This window comes from Pyxicephalus adspersus, chromosome 3 (assembly GCF_032062135.1).
Source record: "Pyxicephalus adspersus chromosome 3, UCB_Pads_2.0, whole genome shotgun sequence".
NCBI lineage: Eukaryota > Metazoa > Chordata > Amphibia > Anura > Pyxicephalidae > Pyxicephalus > Pyxicephalus adspersus.
Window position 1 is genome coordinate 195893 of NC_092860.1, and position 8432 is coordinate 204324.

The window sequence follows — 8432 nt, forward strand, 5'->3', positions numbered from 1 at the left end:
AGAGAAATGTCCACACTGAAATCCGAAGGAATCTCCTGCTGGCTGCTCAGCTTTCATCTCGCATGAGAAGACGACACTAATAATCTTTTCTAATATTCCTAGAAATTTAAAAAATATTTATATATTTATTTATTTATATATCAAACTGATTTTATTATAATATTTTTTAATATTTATATTTTATGTTTTTATGTTAAGAAAGTTTTAATAAAAAAAAATTCTCTGACGTCTCTCTTCTCTCATCTTATTAATTTTAAGGTGGGTTTATAAAAGGGTTGGGAGGTCCAAATGAGTAAATTCCAGACACAGGTCTGGGCAAGCACAAAACAAGTATAGTCAGAGTCTAGGTACAGGTCAGGGCAGGCAGCAAGCAAGCGTAGTGAGAGCCCAGGCACGGGTCAGGGCAGGTGAGAAGCAAGTGTAGTCAGAATCCAGGCATGGGTCAGGGCAGGAATTAGTAAGAAGCACAATGCAGAGTAACTATTGCAACGTCACAGCAGCAGCCGTGCACCATCATTGCTGCTTCTCCAAGGCCCTGGCTGTTCTGTAGGACAGGAAGATATTATGGATCCAATGCTTTACTCATTCACTACACGGCTGTAGTATTTGGATGTGTAGAATGTGCTCTGTTTGGGGTGCCTTGGATTTAACGACGGACCAATAGATCTTACAAAAGGGAAAGGTTTATTTACAGCTTGGGGTAATATTTACATATGATTTTCAATATAAAAGGAAAAAAAAGGTAAAGGGTATATAGGAAGGGGAAGGAGAGGGGTCTAGCTCTATCTCTAGCACATGATCAATCTCTCACACACCATACACACCAGGGTTTTCTCTCCTTGAACCTCACCCCACTGCGGGTCCAGAGTGAATCACATTGTTGATTCATCCTTGGTGAAGTCTTAATCAAAAGGTCACACAGAATGTCCTTGTCCCAGGCTTGGGATTGTTGTCACAGACCCCTGCCCCCTCCAGGAAGACTGAAGTTATAGTGGACAGGTTTGGGCAGAAATTGACAAAAAATAGTCCAACTGGCCAAGGTGTTAATGATCCTCAGGCCTGCACACATGGAAGATCAATCATTGTCTCTGTTCAGCAATCCTTTGATGTTTGAGGGACTGCATCTGTCTCCACAGATAATGAGGTTTATAGCTTGTTTCCAAGAAGGCAGAATTGTCTTTACATACAAGTCATATTCATATCAATTTTGGTCACTTCCAACAGGATGGTTCTAGTTATATATTCACACTCTCAGGGGACTTTCTGAAACTGTAATGCCAGCCATAAGTTTAGACACACCATCTCATAATACCTTTTATTTTTAATATTTCCTGGATTGTAGTTTATTATTGAAGACATCCATACTATGACGCAACGCGTATGGAATTATGTTTTAAAGAAAAAAATGCTAATCAAACTGAAAAATGTTTTTTTTTTTTTTTTATAAGCAACCAACAATAAAATACAATACAGAAAAATAAATGCTGACAAATGACACTAAACCAGCAAATCGCATTACAGAGCATAGGAGAAGCACTAACATCTTGAGTACCCGCCAACACATCACAAACAATATCAAGCAGTCTGGTACAAAAGGAAGTGTCCAGTACGTGTCGGCATTACTACCACAGAATCAGACACAAATGCGCATTGGTCAAAAAATAGAAAACCATGTTGGTTCCTGTTTTTTAAGAAAGAAAAGAGAAAGAGAACAGAGAAGAGAAAAAGGAGATAGAAAGGGGGTGAAGAAGAGGAGTGTAATGGGGGTGTGGGGGGGTTTGGGGGGTAAGGGCAGTGGTCGACCCATAAAACTGAAGGGTACTAATCAGGTGATCCAAGCAGCGGTCTATAAGCAGTGGTACTCTTGAAATCGTCCCAGTAGAACCAGGTGCGTGCCGCTCTCTGTGATGGCTACTCATTTGGCTTTGTCAGTTCTTCCATATATTGTATATCATTCACCCTGGCAATCCATTGTTTAATTGTAGCAGGAACGGTATGTTTCCATAATGGCGGAATACATGCTTTAGCAGCATTCAGCAAGTGCGGACACATGTAGTAATGCTAATTCAGGCCTATTTTCAATAGTTATCCCCGTCAGTAAACTAGAATGTTTTATATTTTAGATTCCTCATAGCTTGCACACTCTTGGTATTCTCTCCATCAGCTTCGCGAGGTTTTCACCTGGAATAGTTTCCCAGTAGTCTTGAAGGAGTTCTTGGCTGCTTTGCCTTCACCCTGCAGTCAGACTCATCCCAAACCATTTTACTTGGGTTTGGGTCGGGTGATTGTAGATGGCAGGTCATCTGACCCAGTGCTTCATCACTTTCCTTCTTGGTCATATTGCCCTTCCATAGCCTGGAGGTTTGGTGGGCATTAATGTGGACTAGAGTCACCCAGGGTCCACCGGCTAATTGTTTTATCATTTTAAATAGATAAAAACAACAAATAATTCCCCTATACTAAAGAGAAGTAGCTTTGAAACCAAACACGAATGTATTGTCACGATCCCTCCCGTGACGGAAGTTTGAGGATCTGTCAGACAAGCTGCATGTGAGATTATATGACAGTCTCTTTGTTTTTACTTGTTTCTGTGTTGTTGTTTGTAATGAGCACTCCGCTTGTATCAGCTGCAGCTGCTGGTCATTACTGCTCCTCCATTTAGTCTGGCCTCACACTTCATGCTGTGCGGTTAATATTCGCTGCTGGGATGTGAATAGCTGGAGTGTTGTGCCATCCTGACTTCCTGCTTCTCTATTTGCTATTAAGAAATTGAACTACTTTTGGTGTTTTGGTGTTTTGTGGTTATTTAGTGGTTTACTAGGCCTCAGGGAGACACTGGGTCTTTCATAGGGGAAGGAACCCGTAGTCTCAAGCCAGACACTACAGCTAGGGCTATACAGGGCCAGTAGGGCCTAGGTTCTTGGGTATGAGTATTCCCACCATCAGGGGATACTCATACGGTTAGGAGTTAGGGCAAGGTTAGGGTGTCTGCAAGGGGTGACCATTCCCTTTTCCCTAGTCATTGGAGGCCCAGTCCCTTGTATTTATCATTCTGTCCCCCCCCCCCCTTTATCTGTGACATGTATATTTAAAACTTATCTGTTTTGACTTCCAGAGGTGGAGTTTCCGGAGACGGACGCACTTACACCGACTCTGTCTCCTTGCTGCTAATCTCGGCTTTTCACCCGGCTCAACAAACCCTCCGGACCTGCACCGAGTCTGAAAAGAACACGCGGTCACCCCGGACATTGAAACCACCTGCTCGGTTTCTTGTTCGGGACTGCATCCTCTCCACGCAGCCTTGCTCTGTTCTAGGGAGCAAGGGAACTGGCGGCCATCTTTTACATGTGCTAACCGGCAGCACCAAAAATCCTGTTTTCCTCACATTGCAGGCCCCACATTGCGGCCACCTCATCTTTACTAGTTCGGCATTGGCACAGGGAGCACAGCGGCCGGCGGCCATCTTACCCACGTGGCAGCCAGTAGCTCTGCAGTTTTTCTCTCCCTGCACCGAGAGCAATTTAAACACCAACTCCAGAGAGTCAGCAGCTTTACCTCTTACATTGAGCCACTCTGAAACCTCCGAAAGGCTCCTTCATATCCTCATCCAGGAGTTTGTATAATTTAACCGGAAAGAAGGGAAAAGGAAGAGGATTGGCAATACCCCCAAGGATCTGCATACCCTGAATAAATAGTCCAATTTTCTCCTAGAGGTTTGCCCTGACTTCTCACACCATATCTCTGGACACATACCTGGACAATTTGCAAGTGCTACAGTCTAATTACATCTTCTTTTGGAGCAATCCTCCATCTATTACCACTGGAAAATGGGAATCATTTTATAAGATAAACCATTTACCCCTGCTAGCACTCAAGGCTTCACGGCTCTATTTACTGAACTCTGGATAATATTCTACGATAATACTTGTAAACTTCTGCTGAGGCATGGACACTACTTCAAAACAATACCTATAAGTACACTAAATTATCATTTAATCGGGTCATCCTATATACTGACGTGTTATTTAACGTGAAAGTCCAAGAGTCCACGGCCACAGCTATGTTCGGCTAACTTTTCCGGTGTGTGGGAAACCCACCCCCACCGGGTTCTACATGTTGGGGATTATTCAAGCATAGATACGGTAAATCATTCTTTTTTCGTCCCACCATAACTACATCTTGTTTACTTACCATGGCTAGAGGAAAGCCTAATAACCAGTCTTCTCAGAAGCGAGAGATTGGGAACTTTTTTGCTCCCTCAAAGACCCCTGGTCCTAAAGGGGATGGTCCTAACACCAGGCTCACTACTACTCATGCTGCCATGGCAGACCTGGACTTACCTGATTCAATGCAGGAAGGATCTACCTCCACTTCACCATTGCACATGGGAGGAGATAGACACTCTTTGCCCCCCCCCAGCTCAGTACAGGTCTCCATGGACTCTTCAGATATATGGGAGAAGGATACATACCTCAGACTGCTACCTACCAAAATGGACTTTGAATCCTATATCTTATGCATCCACTCTTATCATCTTAAAGAACTCATCATGCAAGAAGCTAGATCACAGAAGAATTCACTGTAATGCATGCGGGTGTGGACCCACTGTGCCGCTGACTGAATATGCTCTAGAGGGGCGTAACTAAGCCGCTACCTGGTCTTCACTAGAGCCTCTGATGGTGAGGATAGGCTTGGGCCACAGGTTAGCTGCCAGGTGTCACTCCAAGGCAATCCCTGATTCAATGGCAGCTGACCAGAGGGGTCAGGGCACTCGGTGCAAGCACCGAGGGGGCTTCTGTGGCTTGGAGGGTATGGGTCAGGAGAGGCAGCAATCAAAGTCCATAAACAAGATCCGAGGTCAGGGTCAGGCGACAAACAGGCAAAGTCCAAGGGTTCTGTAAACTAGATGCAGTAGACAGCAAAGCAGAGGGCATGTATGGGTTGCCTCATAGGTGAAGAGAGACACGCCAGCACAAACACCACAGCAAGTGTCCAGCAGGAAGGAAACTCCGGCATGGAACACAGGTAGTGGGGTTACGCTACCTGCTGCCCGCTAAGTCAGTATGGTGGCAGGAGGGAAAAGGAAGGACCCGGCACCCGTGTCTGCGATTAGGGGCAGCGGCGCCGGCACGGCCCATAGGGCTAACATTCACCTTCAACAACAAGCCCATACAGTTTCTGATTGATCTCTCTTGCAACACCCTAGTGCTCCGTCAAGCTCTAAAGCACCTGCTACCCTTGTTATGAGAAAACAACATAAAGTACAGATGGGGCTTTCCGTTGTAACTTTACGCGCACAGAGGAAACAAATCTGCTACTTTTTGCCACTTAGGGGATCTAGCGACTTTCCTGGACACATTTGAGTTAACCCAGGTGAATCTTCCGGACTGACCTACCCTGCCTATGCCTCTAACCCCTCCAGCGGCCTCTAAATGGCAACAGATGAAGAAAAGATCTCGAGATCAATTGCAACGCTCTCCACAAGTCCCACCATGAGTCACAGTCGAAACCCTCAAGATCAAGATTCCCAGGGCCTGGTATTTACCTGACTGTTTTCTTTTTATGGTATTGGTTATTGATCCTTTGAAACTTATACTTAAAATGTTGTTCTTTGATTTTACGCTTTTATTCTGATAGGTAAAACCTAATGTCTGAGATTTTATAAGATATTGGTTGAATTACTTGTACTTCCCCCCCGTACAGCTAACATTTGCCTGATCACCCAATGTTTAAACTTCTGCAAAATGATCAGCCTGGCCCCGGTGGTGGCAGCCCCGTCCCAAACACCTGAACCACCCTCTCCAAAGGAATTTCCACAGCTGATCTGCACTCAGGTTGTTTTGTATTTTGTATTTTACTTCTTTTATTTTTGGTTTTATCTCTCCCCTCCCCTATACCCACCACACTTTACGTCTTTTGCTGACTACTCGTACTAGGTCTTCTCTCTCGGATATTGCCCATAGGTTTCCAGTTGGGTTAATCCGTTTCCCTGCCTCAGTCTCACTGGAATACGTATTTGACCCATGTATCTGAGATGAGTTAGATCAATATTGTCTCATACAACGTCAAAGGCCCGAATACGCCTGAAAAACGATCCACGTTATTAACAGAACTATACAAGCAAAAAGCAAAAAAAGCCTTCTCTCAAGGGACCCACTTCCGCAGTGACAAGGTTCCGAGGCTCGGAAATAGAAAATTTCCAGTAGGGTATCATAGCTGTACCGATGCTTCCAAATCCAAAGGGGTCAGTATCTTGGTGGCCTCTTCGGTCGCCTGGCAATTTAAGGAACAGATGTGTTGTCAGGAGGGTAGATCTTTATTTGTTAAGGGTTTACTTGAAGGATGCATTGTGACCTTTGCCTCATTCTTAGGTAGGATCCTAGGAAACTTTCCAAGAAGGCATCTTGATTTTCGGAGGGGACTTTAACTTTACCCCAGACTTGGTTCTGGACACATCCGCCCTCCCCACGGTATTATAGCCAGATTTTAAAAGTTTTATCCAATCATAGACTGATAGATACACAGCGGATTCTAAACTCAAGGAGGCCGAGCAGAAAACTAAAATACTCACCTTGGTACATAGGTCCTCCATCAATAGCCGATACCAGGAATTGAGTTTCAAAATCCTTTCTAGGTGGAACAGGACCCCGGAGAGATTACATAGCTTTTTCCCCGAGTTATCCAACAGATGTTGGCGGTGTGATCAGGCTAAGGGCACTATGCTCCATATTTTTTGGACGTGCCCACTACTGCACCCTACTTGGAGCAGGTGAGGGCCCTCATGCAGAAAGTCACTACCTACAATATACCTTGGGACCCGGGGTTTTTTCTGTTGCACCATAATGTAATTCCACATAAGGCCTACAAAGGCTCCATTCTTAGACATCTTATTGTGGCTGCTATCTCATGTATCCCTATGTTTTGGAAGTCAAAGACCATCCCGACTGTGGGTCTGTGGCTCCACAGGTTAATGACATTATGATGATGGAGGATCTTACGGCCAGTTTAAGGGGTACTCAAGATAAAATGAATGCTATATGGGGATGCTGGACCTATTACCGGCAAACTTCGGAGTTTAAGCGCCACCTGGACCCTTTCAGTTTGAACAGTGATTCTCTTCTCAGACTTTGTCACGTTGTGCATTTCCATACAGAAGACCAGTTCTTTTATCATTGCCCACTTTGACTGTAAACTATATTACTGATTTGATGCTTTATGTTTAGTTTGGCAACGGATTCTCATTGTTTAAGGTGGAATGTGCAATATACTGTTTTGTTTGTCCTAATTATTTCCCTTTTCTCAGTTCTCTTATTGTTATTTGTATACTTCAAAATTTTAGAAAAATAAAGAATGTTATAGTTACGTTACATTTTCTGATACATTTTTGATTGTTGTATGATTGTTTCTTGATGTTAATGCATTCATGCTTCTGCATCCCTGTTTCTTTTTTGTACCCCCTTCAAATAAATAAATAAAAATGTTTATAAAACGTATCTGTTTTATTGAATCAAAATAAAAAAGAATTCCATAAAAACATTGTTAACAATTGTTGACCCATACAAGGTGACGCGTTTCACAGGAAAGCCTGCTTCATCACACCCAAGATTGATATAGCTCTCTTTTAGGAGCTTTTATATTTAATGGCTGCTAATGTTCTGTGCACACAGTGGGTGGGGGAAATGTTTAGAACCCTCTTTATTAGCAGAAGGCCAGGTGTCCCTATCTTATTCATTAAAGCTCTCTATAACTCTTAAAATCCACGGGATAACACAGGAGGGGAACATTAGCAGAACGTCCCCTGAGACTGTGAATATACAACTAGAACAAACCAAACAGATCTGAAATATCTTCTTGTCTTATACAACAGTCGGGGGCTGTAAAGAAGCAGCAATGGGATGGTCTTCCAATGAATATGAGAAAACAAGGATAATGTTCCAAATCCCCGGGTATTTCATGGCTGACAATCACACCCCAGAGATAGATTGGCCCATTCAAGGAACATGGGTTCACATCTCACAACCATGGACAAGGTCGTTAGGAGAAAGTATTAATCTGCTGCATTTGGGGTCGACAAGCTTTGTACAAAGGCCTCTTCATCCTTTGGAGACTGGAAGTGTGGTGACAGATCTCAGTAGAGTAACCTGCAAACATTCAAGAAGGATTTCCACTTGTGACTGACCTTTTCTAAGTAATCAATAAAGATAAATAGGTGACACCCCTCCAACAGAAAGGATTTAGTAGATGTAAAGGTCTGCAGAACAGAATGTGGGGGTGAATAACACACAATTAATGATTGGAGTCTGCTATAGCGCCCCCCAGTGCTAAGGAAGAAATAGAAAATCAATTTCTAGCACAGATAGAAAAAGCAGCAAAAAGTAGAAATGTTTTAATCATGGGAGATTCCAACTACCCTGACACTGACTGGAGTAATG